At 47.2% G+C, this 16,098-nt stretch overlaps 1 long non-coding RNA gene across 1 annotated transcript; it reads right to left on the bottom strand.

Annotated features, from left to right (window-relative positions):
• Window positions 1-4,256: 4,256 nt before the first annotated feature.
• On the bottom strand, window positions 4,257-15,007 carry LOC108406741 (uncharacterized). The gene is made up of 3 exons (XR_001855536.3): window positions 14,936-15,007; window positions 12,486-12,593; window positions 4,257-4,890 (listed from the first exon to the last, which is right to left on the bottom strand). It is a non-coding gene; the product is annotated as an uncharacterized lncRNA (long non-coding RNA).
• Window positions 15,008-16,098: the final 1,091 nt, after the last annotated feature.

Genomic DNA, 16,098 nt, shown 5'->3' with positions numbered 1-16,098 from the left:
GGGAGGCCAGGGCAGGTTCTGCTGATTCTGGTGTTTTCCACCTCAGGGCATGCCTCACATGTGGAGTCATTTAGAGAGGCAAGCCTCCCATAACCCAGACCATTGTCCACATGGAGATGTGGAGGGCTCATATCCTCCTAGCACCTAGGACCTGTGGGTCTCCCTCCCCACTCCCCCACTTCCTCTAACACATCCTTCTGGAGTGCCCATGAGGAGCCAGGTGCTCCAGTACATTTTGTGTGTAAACCCACTGATCATTTTCTTCCTACCTTCCTCCCCCTCCACTGAAAATCCTGCAAAGGGGAGTGAGCACATCTGGGCAGAGAGGCTCACAAATGCCCTCAAGCCAAGCTCTAAAGCCTGGCTGGGACCAAGCCATACAGTGAAAGCAGAGGCCAGGGTCAGCAGAAGTGGGCTCTGTGAAGCTTGGGACGAGGGCTCTTCTCTGGCCATTTTTCCCATCTGCAAAATGGGGATAATGCTGTAATCTGCTTCATCAGGTGGCTGTAAGGATGATGAGATCATTTGTTTAAGAAAGTTTGTTAGCACAATGCCTGGGCATTATAATACATACCTGTTATTTTATTTATAATTATTGTCCCTCCTGTGGCTCTAGGGGGCTTCTGTACATCTCAGTGCTTTCTCCTTCATCTGGCCCAGCGTGGCAGGACCCTGGAGAGAGCTGTCTGAGCTGTAAATGAATGCTTTCTCTTTATCTCCTGCTCCTATAAAGGCGGGGCCTTGGTGTTTCCTGAGTCCAACCCTCTCAGTTGTCTGATGAGAAACTGTGGCCCAGAGAAGGAAGGGAGGGGCCCAGGGCACACAGTTGGTCCCAGGCAGAGTGGCACAAGGACTGAGTCTCAGACATCTTGGGGAGTAGCTTTGCTTTGCAGCATTGTGACTTCTGGGCTGCTTCTACCTGGGGAGGAGAGAGCACTGGTACTTGCAGAGGGGACCCAAGGCTCTGCCACTGGCCCCAGGGGCCCTGAACTTGTATCTGAGGCTATTCTGGTCTGCAGCTTGCTCAGAATGACCTGGACCAGGCTCCAGAATGTGAACACTTTTAGCAGTTGATATATCTCCTACATTTGGGTTGACACAGGCTGCCTGAGAAGCAACAGCAGCAGCAGCCCAGGGATTTAGTGACAGGGGCAGGAGAAATGCAATCAGGGCAGGAAGAGGGGCCCCAGACAAACCTGGGGATGTATAGAGGGTCAGCTTCAGGACCACAGGCCCAGAGCCTACAGTGTGGCCACCAGACACAGTCTCTCCTGGTATATGATTGAGCCAAGTATTGCCCCCCTCCCCACTCCTGGGCACTTGGCCAGACTCCAAAACTGGGCAGGGGTAAGTTAAAGGACTCCGCATCTGTTAAGCTTCCTACATGTAATGAGCTTTACACTCCTTCTGTTATCCTTACAGCCACCTAGGAGGGGGACAAGACCATCCCCGGTTTACAGGTGAGAAACTGAGACCCAGAGAGATAAAGTGATCGACTTAAGATCACACAGCTATTAAGTCAGAACTGGGATTTGAGCCCAGGATTCTCTGACTCCCAAGTCCAGGATTTATCCACTTTATATCTTCTCTGTGTCTTCCTTCGAAGCCAGCTGGTCACAGTTCCTTTCTCCTTCCCTCCTTTTCTTTCCTTCCTTCTTCCTTCTATTATGCAACATCTATCAAGTTTCTATCATGCCTGGGCGCAGTGTTGGGTGGTTAATACACTCTGGCCCTCTAGGAATAGTGGGGAAAACTGATACTTACTATACATCCTGTTGAACAAGCAATGTAATAGATGTGAGTGAGAAAACAATGGGACTACAGAGGAGGGGGAGGCCAACCCTGTCCAGGGAAGGGAAGGGAGGGTTAAGGGGATGCCTGAGTCAAGTTTTAAACATCAGAAGGCAGACAGGGTGGGTAAGGGCATTGCAAGCAGAGGGAACAGCCTGTATAGAGACCTGGTGGCAGGGAGGGGCATAGAATGAACACTGAGTCGGGAGCTGGGTGTGTATGTGACAGGGCGATGTGGGGTGCAGGGGGTGTAAATGATAGGGGAAGGACTCAGGGCTGTATCCAGTGCAGCACTGGGAGCCCCCAAGTGTCCGAATAGCTTGAAACTCTCACCTTTTGGAGAGTTGGGCTCTGCCAGTGACCACTGTCCTGATCAACCCTACCCTCCTCTGGTGTTCAGTGATGGGCTGATTCCCGAAGGCAGAGTTTGGCAGGAGTGGCAAGATGGGAAGCAGAAGGAGCAGACTCTGGAATGCCTGAATCTTGTGGAATGAGATTCAAGTCTCTACTTCAAGCTGTGTGGCCTTGGGGGCCAGGCATGTAATCTCCTTGGACTCAGTTTTCTAATCTGTAAAGTGGGGACAACAATTATCTTCACAACATTACTGTAAAAATTAGCTGAAGATGATGTAAAGGGCTTGGTGTATTGCAGTCTTGAAACAAACGCCAGTTCTCCCTTCCCCTTCTCCCCTGTGTGCTGCTGTCATTCCTTTTGGGGCCAGTGTAGCCCAGTGCCTGTGTCCTTGTCCTCCTCTGGCAGAGATCACCCGCAGGGCTCAGCATCCTTGAGGCCGCAGGGAGCAACATGGGTTTAGTCAGCCACTATCTCCCTGTGTCCAAGTGCTCCTCCCGCCCTTTCTTGTCTTTGCTCACAAGACATCCTGGCGTCTGATCCCATCTGCCCTCCTTGGTGGGACACTGGTGTTTGCACCCCATCCCTACTCCCCACTGGTAGTACCCGTCAGCCTGGCCCTGCTTTGGTCCTCCCTGGACACAGCCTTCACCTGCCTAGACCCACAGACTGCTATTCCCTAGACCCTGTTGCCTCTCCAGGCCAGATCTGTCCTTTTCCATTTCAGTCTTGCTCCCTGAAGCAGAGCTAGCTCCTGAGAGGTCCTGGCCCCTAGAAGGTCTCAGAGTCACCCTACCCCTTAGTTTGGGTGGAGGGGTAGATTTAGGCCAACCTGGTGGCCAGTGGGCTCTGTAGGAGGAAGATGACAGGGGCAGCTCAGCCTGGTGGAGAGAATTCTGGCTGAGAATCAGGAGTCTTGACTGAGCCCTGGACAACTGGCTGTGTGTCTGTGTCAAGTCACTGGGCCTCTCTGGGCCTCAGAGTATTAACCTATAATTGGAGGTGATCCATCTCTAAAGCCTGATCTGGCTGTAAAAGGCCAGGGGTCCATAGCAAAGGTCTGAATGCCCCTTCGTTGGTGGCAGTGAAGGGGACAGCAAGGAAGCCACCTGCGAGCTCCATGCAGCCCCACCCCCGCCAGCTCCTAGACCGCTCTCTCTTTGGGATTTACAACAGCCTGAATTCATTTGCATGACAAAATTGGCTCGGGTATCCAAGTGTTGCGGGAAGACAAGTGTAACATTACGCAGAACAAGCAGCCGGGAGGAAGGTTACCGCTGCCGACAATGAGGGAACAAGCTGCCCGCCCACCCGCTGCCTCTGCCAACCCTTCATCCGCAGGCATCGCTGGGGGCTGCCCTTGGCGTTGTCAGGGCAGCGGGAGGAGAAATCACAGGCCTGGGAGATAGGATCTGGAGTGGGAGGACTCCTGTTCTCAGTTTTCTTTGTTATTTCTAAATGCCTCCACCCTTTAAATGGTTGCAAGATTTTTTCCCCATGTCAGGGCTTGATAACACCAGCACTTTCTGACACTATCCATCACTTGTCCACTCATCCACGCATGTACTCATTCATCCATCCACTCACTCATCCACACATCATCCAACCACCCATCCATCCATCCATCCATCCATCCACCCACCCATCCTTCCACTCATCCATTTATCCTTCCACATGCATACCAATCCTACACACGCATATACTCATCCATTTACCAATCCATCTGCCCACTTATATGTACCCATTTACACATTCTTTCATAAACCCACCTATCTACCCACCCACCAATCCACTCATTGACTCACCATTCTATCCTTCCATCTCTCTAACAGAAACAAGTATGTGCCAGGTACAGTGCTAGACATTTCTCTGTGCCTCACCTGCCTCATCTATAATGTAGGGATAATTATAGTATCTCCCTCACAGGGTTGATCCTGGCTCAGAGTAAGTGCTACATAAGTGTTTTCTACTATTAATCTTTTTAGGCACTGGGGTTACCTAAAGGTAAATAAAACACAGTTGTGGCCCCAGAAGAAATGACAGACTGGCAGGGAAGAGATACAAGAAAATTGGTGTGACAGTCCTATGTGGGATGTGCAGTGTTATAGGGAAGCGTGAGGGACCGTGTGGGCTCAGAGGTGGGGCATCCTATATCATTTGAGGCTCTGCTTGAGAGGTAGGTAGGGACAGGAAGTATTATTATTAGTCTCCCGATGATACAAAGAAAGAAACTGAGGCTTAGGAAAGCTAAAGGACCACACAACCATACAGAATTGCCAGGACTGAAAGGTGTGTCTTCTGATATGGGGACATGCCAGCAGCCTGGGCCATGCTCTCCCTGTCCCCTTCAGGCTGAAAGGTGAGGCTGCTCAGAAGCTAGCTACCTTACTCTCTGGTTGTGTGGTCAGTACCGTGCTGTCCAGATCCTGGAAGAAAAGGAAGGGCTGAGCTCCAAGGGCCACACCCGGAGCCCTGGGCCTCTCCTGAGCCCTTCCTTCACTTAAGGCAAGGAAGGACGAAGAGGTGGCAGATGAGATGGGCCAGCTTAGGGGACTGGGGTGTGGGGAGCTGGACATCTGTTTGGTCTTTGGAACTGGGGCCTGAGCAATGAGTTCTTGGCTATGGGAGGTGCCAAGGACACGTAACCTCAGCATAGAAGGTGGACTCTGTTTAATACACTCAAGAGCAGGCTGGAGCACAGGGTGGAGCCATGGTCTACGCATTCCCAAGGGTAGATGAGAATCAACCTGTGAAAGCAGCAGGAGAGCACATTTAGTCATTTATCATTATAACAATCAGTTCTTAACTAGCAGAACTGCTCCTGGTGAAGTGGACATTTCCTTGTCCTTAAAAAGTTCTAAAATAGAAGAGGGAGCTGAGTGTAGTAGAGGAGCAGCATGCCTTGGGAGTGTTTCAGGCTTGGGTTCAAATCCAGATGCCACCTAATTCTATCTATATGACCTTAGGCAAGTTGTTGACTTCTCTGAGGCTAGTCTGAAAAATGGGAACAATAAAACTCCATCACAATATTTTGTGTGAATTAAGTAATAATCATCAATACTTATAATGTGCTTTGTAAGTCTTCCTCACAACAAACTCATAAGACAGTCTTCTAATTTTTTAAAATAAAATTTTCACTTTGGAGTAATTTAAGGTTTACAGAAAAGTTGCAAAGATCGTACAGGGAGTTTCCCTAAATCCCTCACCCAGTCTCCCCTTGCGTCAACATGTTATGTAACCATGATACATTTGTCCAAACCAACATGGGTTCATTTGGTCCTATAATTTTTAATAATATCCACTTTACAAATGAGTCTAGGGAGGCACAGAAAAGCTGAGTATCCAGTCTAAGATCATACTGCATTATGATACAAAAAAATGAAATATATTTAAAGGTGTATTAGAATGCCTGGCATCCATCCCTTCCCCATTCCAGAAAAGCTGGGGTTGGGCCTGGGTTCCACTCTTACTAAATGGCCCCGGCAGGCCAGATTCCAGCTCTGTATTTGTGTCCTGCTTCCCTGCAGGGTCACAACAAGGAGCCACCAGAGAGACAACCCTTGGAGATCTATAACAAGCAGAGATTGATGGAGCAGTAGTAGATAACTGAGATTCTGTCCAGGCTGGCTATCTTATCAGTGCTTATCAGCAGGTACACAGTAGGTGTTCAATAAGGATTTGTTGCATAAATGAATGAACGAATGAAGTAGAGGGCATTCTGCTTTGTGCAGAGGATTGAATTCAGGCACTTTTAGCAGCTTTTCCAAATCTAAAACTCTGGAATTCTAAAATGACCAGTCTCCTCCCTGGCCAGGCCCCCTTTTCCCTTGAGAAATTGGAATCACCAGTCTGTGTCCTGCATACGGTAGGAACTCGATGATGCCGAGGCTGATATCTCTACCCACATTTTTCTTTGGTCTCAATTTCATCTCTACTTATTAAAATTTTATTTTATCCTATTGTGTGATTTTTGCAAGCTGCCTCAAATCCTTAAGGACTGCAGGAGGGGGTGGTGCACAGTGGTACATAAAGAGCCTCATGAGTCAATCACTGGTAGTAAAGGTGGCTTGTGTTGAAGGTGAGGTGCGTGGGTGGTCTCCCACCTCAGCATTCTCAGGGGCCCTCCCCTGAGAGATTCCTCTCTAAAGCAGTTCTTTGTCCATTTAGTTACTCAGCCAACAGTGTTTTGAGCACCCACTGTGTGCCAGCCCCTTCCTGGGGAGGCTCTGATAAAATGCCTGGCCTCTGCTCTCAGGAGCTCAGCACCTAGTAGAGAGGTCAGCAATTGCTAAGATGAGTCTTTCTAACTTTGAGAGTCCATGGATCTAAAAGTCAATCTTTTTTTTTAACCTTTCCTGTTTCCATACCTTGGTCATGATGGGGTAGAGTGGGTGGGCACCAGACCCTTCCCTAATGGTGGTTCTGTGCTCTGTCTCCTCTCCCTAACTCAGACTGTGACCAGGGATCCTAGAAACACTGTGGTCCATTCCAGCCCCATGGGCAACCCCATCGTGATGCCATTTCCGTGGCTATTTCATTAGGTGAGTGGGAATCAAAGACATGGGAGGAGTTGCCTCAGTGTCAGTAGACTGGAAGGGTGGGTGATATTGACACTGAAATTAACTCAAGGTCCTTGGCTCTACTGAGCCCCCACCTTTTCCCATCTCCCTGCCCCCCATGCCCTACACCCTCTGTACACACTCCCTACCATTCCTTCCTTTCCCGATTTTCTGCATGTGGGGGGTGAGAGACTACCAATGTCAGATTTTGTCCCCAGTGGTCTGTCCCACCATGGTCCTCCCTAGGAGCCCTGGACATCTCTGCTCATGCCTCTGGGGTGGCATATACTCCAGCAGCGATTCTCAATCCCCTGATACACATTAGACTCTCCTGGGGATTTAAAATAAAATTCTGGGTTAATTGCCAGGGTACATCCTGGGCATGGGAACCCCAGGAGATTCTCATGTGTACCCCGTGATGAGAACCACCAGAGTGGGCTGTCTCCATGCTCCTCTGTTGGGGGTGGGGGGTGGTCTCCCTCACTTGCTTGAGTGCTCGCTCCTCTCTTCTGCCAAGTGTGGGGTCCTTGAGGACAGAGCCTTACTGAAAGTTATAATCAGACCTGGCATGGGGCCCGGCTCCCTGTAGGCTCTCAGCACCTGATCATTGTAGGAGGAAAGAAATGTATAAGCCCAGGACCCAGGGGATGAGCCTTCAGGGAAGGAGTGCAAGATGGCCCAGTCATCATTAAAGAGCAGGGGGCACTGTCAGCTCTCTATGCAGGCAGTGTTTGCTGTCATCAACACTGTGGTTTTGTTATTGCTGTAGCTATTATTACTACTAGTACTGGTACTACCCTGGCCATGTCCGAAGCACTGTACTAGATGAATTATTAACTCATTTCATCCTCAGCTACCCAGAAACGAGAAGACTGAGGTTCTGAGAGATTTCATAATTGCTTAGGTCAGGCAGGGGGTTGGTGGCAGAGCCCAGAGTCACCTGCCAGGTTGGCTGGCTCCCAAAACTAACCAAATCTAATCTACTAGAACCCAGCACAGCTTTCCGAAGACAGAGCCTGCCCCACATTCAATGCAAGGAAGGAGGAAGCATTAATTGAATGCCCACTGTGTTCGTGTGATCAAATTTAATCTTTATAACTGGCATAGGTGGTTGGTCTAATTATTCCCATTGTAGAGATGAGGAAACTGAGGCTCAAAAAGGCTCATCAGAGCAGGTCTGCTGAGGGGAGCAGACAGGCTGTGTGTGTATGTAGGGTGTGTAGGGTGTATAGGGTGCATTTGGCCAGGGGTGGGGGGTCTTTGTCTCCTGGGCTCTGTACACCATGGAGATTTTTGTGGGGGGTTCACCTTAGAAGGCCTGAGAGCTGGGAGTGAGGAGGAGGACTGATAGCCCATTAATGCTGCCCTCCTGGGGGCGGGGCTGATAAGTGGCCCCAGGAGGCCTTGCTGAGGACCCTCTAACTAGCTTGTTGCCATGGGGACACTGGCAGTGAATACAGGCCTGAAGTCCAGCCTGAGCCTTCCAACCCCTCCCCTTCCTGGCAGGTAGAGACCCCCAGCTGGGATATGTTTGGGAAGGGGACTGAAGGGCTCTCCCATCTACCCTCTCTATTATTTACAGAAAAGGCCTCCATTCCTTCCACTGCCCATCAGGAGGGTGTTCCTGGGTCAAGAGAGGAAATAACTGTCTCTGGCTTCCTGGGGAGCCGTAAGTCTCAGGATTGGAGATTCCTGCCTCCTTGAGTCCTTGCTGGAAGGTGCCCAGGGAAAGAAGAGGAACACATGAGTTTCAGATGACACGGTCAACTCCACCAAGAGACCAGCTCCTCAGCTGGCCCCAGGAATGCTGAGGGGTATGGGATTTGTCCCGGTTTACCTGAGAACCACTAACCCTCCTATGGTGGAGTCTACCTGGAGTCAGAACCCTTGAGGGGTTTTGTTAATGGTTTATTATGAAAAATCAAACATTAAAAAACTAGAACAGTTTAATGAACAGTTTCATCCCTCAGTTATAACAATGATCAGTTTTGCCCATGCTGTTGCATCTGTCCCATCTTCCTTTTCTTTTGCTGGAGTAGTTGAAAGCCAGTCCCAGACAGCAGGCCATTTCATTTGGAAATACTTCAGTATGGATCCCTCAGTGATAACTGACTGCACTGTGATTGCACCTAACCAATGAGCAGTGATTCCAGTGAAGAGTATCTGATTCTCAGTCTAGATGATATTGCCATTAAATATGTTTGTTTATGTGGCTCTCCTATGGCTCCAAGGGTGAATGGAGGCCATCTGGCAGGAGTGGCTCTCTGTGCTGTAGCTGTGGAGCCACAGAGGGTGGTGGTTGAATGGCTTTGCAGGAGTTACTTTGCTTTATGGGGCCTCGGTTTCCTCCAACTGCAAAGATACTTACCTCTTCCAAGGCTGACGGGAAGGTTGAATGAGCTTGTATGGATACAGTACTGGGTGCACAATGGGGACTCAGGAAATGATGGCAGTGATCATGATGCTTTTAGAGACAAGGGAAGTTCAGAGAGTGACGTGGCCAAGGTCACATAGCTCGAAGTAGTGAGGCTGGGATGAAAGCGTATATCTTCTAAGTGTGCGGGGATGCCCATTCAACACAGATCTTCTCAACCCCTCCAGTCCTGCCCCTGCCCACTGCCACCCTGCACTACAAAAGGAAATGACGCGGGGTGACTTTACCAGGTCCCTTTTTTCTTGACAACTAGTGGGTCAGTCACAGTGTTGTGGGATGAGCTGGTGATGGGACACTAGCAGGCCTGGCTCTGAGAGACCTCGAACAAGATTCTTCCCCTCTTTGGGCCTCAGTTTCTCCATCTGTACCAGCAGGGCACTGACCTCTATGTGACCTCCAAGACTTTCAGTTCTGCTTTGCTCTGCCAGGATTAGTAACCCTGGGAATGTGGGAGATCTTTGAGGCAGATGGGGGCTTTTACAGCAACCCAAGATCCCAGCCTGCAGAAAATTGTGGGATAACAGTGAATATCCCTTATTGGGGAGCAGGGATGGGGTGACTCAGCTCAGTAGAACTGATGCTTCCATCTCTTCTTGGATTGTGGGCCTCTGAGACTGGGTCTGTGACTTGTGCATTTTAAGTACCACATAGGTAAGATACAAAATTCCACTGAAGTAATGGATTGAACAACTAGATAGAAGATCAGCAAGGAAATAGAAGACTTGGAAAATGCCATAAACCAACTAGGCCTGGTAGAATTTATTTTCAAACAATGATCTAATGGAATATTCTACCCAACAATTGCAGAGTACACATTCTCAAGTGTTCATGGAATGTTCTCCAGATGAGACCATATCTTAGGCTACAAAACAAGTTTTAATAAGTTTAAAAAGATTGGAATCATACAAAGTATATTCTTTGACAATGGTGGAATGAAACTGGGAATCAAGAACAGAAGGAAATTTGGAGAATTCATAAATATATGGAAATTAACTCCTAAAAAACCATTGGGTCAAAGAAGAAATTGAGTGGGAAATTAGAAAATACTTTGAAATGAATGGAAATAAAAATACAACATGCCAAAATTTATGAGATGCAGTAAAAGCAGTGCTCAGAGGGAAATTTATAGCTGTAAACACCTATTTTAAAATAGAAGAAAGATCTCAAATCAATGACCTAACTTTTCACCTTACAAGGAAAAGAAATGCAAACAAATTCCAAAGCAAGCAGAAGGAAGGAAATAACAAAGAGTGGCAATAAACAAAATAGGGAATTTAAAAAACAAAAAAGAAAATCAACAAAACCAAAAGTTGGTTTTCTGAAAAGATCAACAAAATTGACAGATCTCTAGCTAGACTGACCAAGAAAAAAAGAAGACTCAAATGACTAAAATCAGGAAGTGGAGACACTACCACTGACCTTACAGAAATAAAAAAGATTGCAAAACTTCATTGATATAGAGGTTTGAAAGAAGCTCCACAACCTTTCTAGAGATGTGGAGAGAACAACCAGAAATACTTACCAGTAGTTGCCTTCAGGGAGCAGGAGGGGAGAGGTGGGGTATTTACTTTCCATTATAAGTATTTATGGGTTGTTTTATAAATGCTTTTGTTGGAAAATATACTTGTACAGAAAAGTGAATAAAAAGGGAAGTACTCAGCTCAGAAATGTGTCACCAATGGAACATCCATGGAACCACCACCCAGTCAAGAATTAGAACATTGCCAGCAGCCCAGATGCACCCTCATACCGTCACCCAAACCCCCTTCCCTCAATGACAGCCACCATGCTGACTTTTATAGAAAGTACTTCCTTGCTTTCATGGTAGTTTAGCATCTCTCTACACTATAGTTTGGTTCAGATTGTGCTTTGGGCTTTATAGAAATCAAACCATATAGCAGGTCCCCCTTGGCGTCTGCCTGCTTGCATTAACATTATGTGTGTGAGATTCACCCACATTGTTGCATGCAGCAGTTTACTTATTTTCTTTGCTGTGTTGTATTCCATTTTATGAGTCCACCACAATTAGTGTGTGAACTATTGATGGAAAGGGCTTTTTTTTTTAAGCCAGGTACATGAAGATAAATTGAAAAAAATATTTCCAATATAATATAAATTAAAAATGGAACTCCATGAATGTTAATTTAATTTTCACTTGTAAGACTCTCACTTTCTTGTTCTATTCTTGTCAATCATAAAAGGCAGTCTAGGTCCCAGAGAAAATAAGCCACTTAGGCAGGATCCCAGAGGGACCAGATCTGAGAGAAGCCATGCTCCCAGGGTGTCCTCTCATCAGCCCTTCTCCCCAAATTTTCAGCTTCAAATGGGCAGGTCACACAGATGGAGCAAAGAGAACTCTATCCCTTCCACCCAAAGTCTGCAGTTTCCCAACAAACCTACAAGTGCACATTCAGGCAGCTGGGCAAGAGCATGCCCTGCATGTGGGCATGCACCTGGGCATGCGCACACATCCTGAGGCAGCAGCGCCTTGGGGGCACCTGACCAGCAGGAGAGGTCTGTGCACAGAGAAGTTGGTAGAAGAGGAGGAGGAGGAGGAGGAGTGGGGAAAAATCCCCTCATTTCTGAAGAAATGTCCCAGATTAGATTTGTAAATCAAAAACCAATATATAACATGCAAGAATTGATCTGTTTTATATTCCTCAGTTACATTTTTGTGAAGCACATTTAGAAGATTTAGAACGTATTTGCGCCTGCTGGTTGGGCCATTATATGCTTGAGTTCATACATCTATTTGTGAGGCTATAAAACAGGCATCGACTACCATGTAAATTGTGTTCTCCACAATAAATTATATGCATACTTGCAAAAATACATAACTGCCGTGGCTGGGCCAACGCGGCCGGAATACTAATGAGGGCAAAAGTTGCTTTGTCCCTCTCCTCCGGCCTAATTTAGCCTCTACATCAAAAATTATGTAGGAAAAATCACTTTATCCTCTCACTGAGAAATAAAATAGCACTCACGGGCACCCTCATTTCCCTCCCCCCTTCATTTTAACTGAACACTACCATTTTCGTACTAATTTTAGCTGCTCCCAGGTTTACCAGGAAGAAACCTGGCTCAGCTGAAGCCAGGGAGTCACTGGACTGTCTACATGCCTGAAAGGGCAGTTGGAGCTGGCACATGCACACCCATACATATATGCACACACACATGTGCACACGCCCTCCTTGTGACCTGAATTCACAACATGCAGGCAGCCCCACATGCAAATGTGGAGACTTGCCCCAACAAGTCTGAATGCATCGACATTCCACGAATCTTCACCCATGTGCCACATATTCATTCTCCTTCCCCGATACAGACTCATATATGCATAAAGACTCACCAGGAAAATTCAGTGCAGTTTAGTTGAATTCATTCAATCCAGTTTGGTTCAGCAAATGTTGACTGAGCACTTACTCCATGCCATGGACTGTACTTGGCATTGGGAATACTGAAATTAAGAAAAAGACAAAATCTTAGGCCACAATTCAGGAGAGTAGGTAACCTTTCAAACAAGTGCAGCAAGTCAGTGTGCAGAAGATTAACACAGGTATACATGCTCACACTCACACCCTGATTATTGTAGGTACACATGTTCTCCAATACACTCATGTGCACATACACATGATCTCTGCACTCACACACACCTGTGTGGACATTCACACAGCCACCACCCATGCAGGTTTGTGTGTGCATGCATGCCACACACACACAGTCACAGAGGGGCACGTGCAAGCAAGCATCAGCAGAGCCACCTCCCACTCTTACTGCTACATGCTGATGCCTACCTGGCCCCTGTCTTCTCTGCAAGCCTGAGGTAACCTCATGCCTTGTCTGACTTGCCCAGTTCTTTGGGTTTTGTTGCAATCTGTACTGAAAACAGAGCCATTTCCAAAAATAGGCTGGCTGACATTGCTCCCACTTCTCCCAGTGGCCTTGCCCAAGTGTCCATGCTGGAGGAGTTCAGGGGGGCCCAAAAGAGGGAGGAGAAGTAGACCCAAGGGCAGATCTTGCTTCCATGATCTCACACCAATCTCTCTGTCCTGTCCTGAGCCTTAGTTTACCCATTTAAAAATTTTGAGAATTGGATAGTCTCTGAAGCCATCAAGCTCCAGATGCCCAGTTTGTTGTTGAAGGTTTGGCCTCTGTCGAGGTCAGAGAGTGTGAGACAACTGCAGAGATGGCCCCAAAATGGAAAAGGCTTGGCCGAGTTCTGAGATCCCATCATAAGAGGAGCACTAGGCCAGGGAGCAAGACCAGAGGTGACAGCCTCATGATGACACATCCTTGAAAAACGGTGATAATATGTGATCCTGGGGCTAGGATCCAGTGCCATCCAGCTCAGATATTTATAGGTGCCAGACATGGTTCCAATGGCATTTCATTCTATCTCTGAATACCTTAAGGGCTGCCATGGGCAGAGGGAAGGCACCGCTTTGTGACCCAGTTGGTAGAACTGGACTTGTAGGAAAGTGGGTAGAAGCTCCAGGAGACAGACACACTTTAGTTCAAATGATTGGTGTGATGTGTGTGTGTGTGTGTGTGTGTGTGTGAATTCTCCTACTGTATTTTAGTGCCTTTATTGTCTCAGCTATTCCCCTATATCTCATTCTATTTCATTTTCAGACCATACAATTTCCTCTTCATCTCAGCCTGTTCTTTGAGTAGAAAATACTTTTTAAAAAAAGTAAATAGTATATTTCTTGAGAAAAAGTACTACATGCACATGATGAAAAATTAAAATTGGTCAAAAGGTGTACAAATAGGCCTCTCTCCCTGCCCAGACTCCCCAGTTTCATAGCATCCAGTTTCTCTGTCCAGTCAGTCACTGCTACCCATTCCGTTTCTTTCATAATTATACTGTGCAAGCAAGCAACCTATCTCTCATCTATGTCTATTTATCTATCATCTATCTATCTATCTATCTATATCTATCTATCATCTATCTCTATTATCTATCATCTATCTATCATCTATATATATCTATCTATCATCTATTATCTATCATCTATCATCTATCTATATCTATCTATCATCTATCATTTATCTATATCTATCATCTATCTAATCTATCTATCATCTATCAATCTATCATCTATCACCTATCTATATCTATCTATCTATCTATCTATCTATCTATCTATCTATCTATCTATCTATCTATCTATCTATCATCTATATCTATCATCATCATCTAGATTCTTTATTGTCACCCAAATGCTCTATGACCTTATCCTTGCCTTTCTCTGCTCCCCACCTCCCAACATAACTATGCAGCTTGGAAACTATTTCTAAGAAAAAGTTTTCCATTAGTCAGTGTCCAGCAATGGAATGAATTCATAATGAGTTCCCCAACACTGGAAATGTGGAAGAACAGGCTAGATGACCCCTTGAAGACAGGAAATGGGAGAGTTGAGTCCTTTATTGGGGGAGGGAGGTTCGACTCACCTTTTAAGGCTCTATCCATCAACCAGTTTCTTAAATATAAAGAGGACAGTTCTTCATCTCACTCTACTCTTTCTTCCCACCCTTTCCAGCTCCCTGCAAGCCAGCCAGGGTCACCAATACCTAAAGCTGCCCAGCCATGGCTTCCAGCCCTCCTGTAATTGACAAGAACCCCCCGGAGACAGCCTCTCTCTGTGCCAACCACATGCCACTAAACTCCAAATTAAGAGGCCCAGCTGAAATTTCTGTCTTATTCCACCCATACCCCTGGGGCCAATCCTCTCTCATTTCAGGAGGGGAATGGAACTAGAAGTTTGGATTTGGGAAGGGGGAGGAAAGGGGGCTCACCACCAAAGCTGGTGCCTGTATGCTCCAGAGAGATGTGCGTGTCCTACCATGCAGCTTAAGTCTTCTCCAAAACACCATCCCCCCCAAATCCAATAAAATTGCAAATTTCACTGTATTTCACAATATCCTAAATAAACATGAACAGCATGCGTTTCTCTTCCTTGCATCAAATATTAATCTGCCCGTGGCCAGCACTCGCTCCCCCACATGTGTGCACACACTGGGTAAACACCAGGGAGATTGTGATGCCAGACCTTCCCTTCTCTTCCCCAAGTCGAGAGCATGACAAATTTTTCTCCTAATTACACCTGCCACTGTTTGCCTTCTAATACTGTAAATCCTCCATCACATAGTTTTTCAGATTCAGGATTAGGTTCTCTTCTTGTCGTACAAATGATTGGAGGGGGCAGGGATGGGGGAGTGGATGGGGGTGGGAAATGTGGGCTGTGTGGCATTGCTTTCCATGATTTCTCCATGGGGGTCCCTGAGTTGGGCGTGGGCAGTGTTCCCAGGCTCCTGATCCTCCTGTAGGGTGGGAAGGAGATTCAGGGGGGAGGGGAGAGGAAAGAATGGAGAAAAGACACCTGCTCAGTTGTGCAGAACATGCTAACTCCAGCTTTGTTAGCCCCCTAATTGTCCTTAAAATCCTGGGCATAATATAAAGCCCTACTCAAGGGAGAGGATGAACAAAAAGTGTCCGGTGCAGTGCACAGCACATAGTAGGTGGACAACCAACCTTAGCTTCCTTCCCCTTTGCTCTATGTTCTGGCCGATGCCTTCTTCACCTCTCTCCTGCACCTTGAGACCTGCCCCGTCACTGATTTCCCATCTCCCTTCCCTGCCCCTCAATGAACCCATTGTCCCCTAGCTGCTAGAGTCCTCTTTCTACAAGCCCAGAGCTCTCCAGTCCTGGCAGGCCTTGCCTTAAAACTCCCAATGACTTCCCACCATGTTTGAATCATGTCCAGTCTCCACATGTAAGGCCCTCTCCTGCCAGGCCTGCCCTGATTCTCTGGCCTCATTTCCAGCCCTCCCCATGTCCATCCAGTCCAGACAGCAGCCCCATTCCACTCTTTCCCAAGTGTGTTGTGCAAGTTGCCACCTCTGTGCCTTTGCTCAGGCCATTCCCTTTGCCTGTTGACATTTTGGCTTTCCAGGCGATC

The sequence above is a fragment of the Manis javanica genome, chromosome 4 (genome assembly GCF_040802235.1).
Source record: "Manis javanica isolate MJ-LG chromosome 4, MJ_LKY, whole genome shotgun sequence".
NCBI classification, from domain to species: Eukaryota; Metazoa; Chordata; class Mammalia; order Pholidota; family Manidae; genus Manis; species Manis javanica.
The sequence above is the reverse complement of the archived record's forward strand: the minus strand, read 5'-3'. Positions and strand labels throughout refer to the sequence as shown.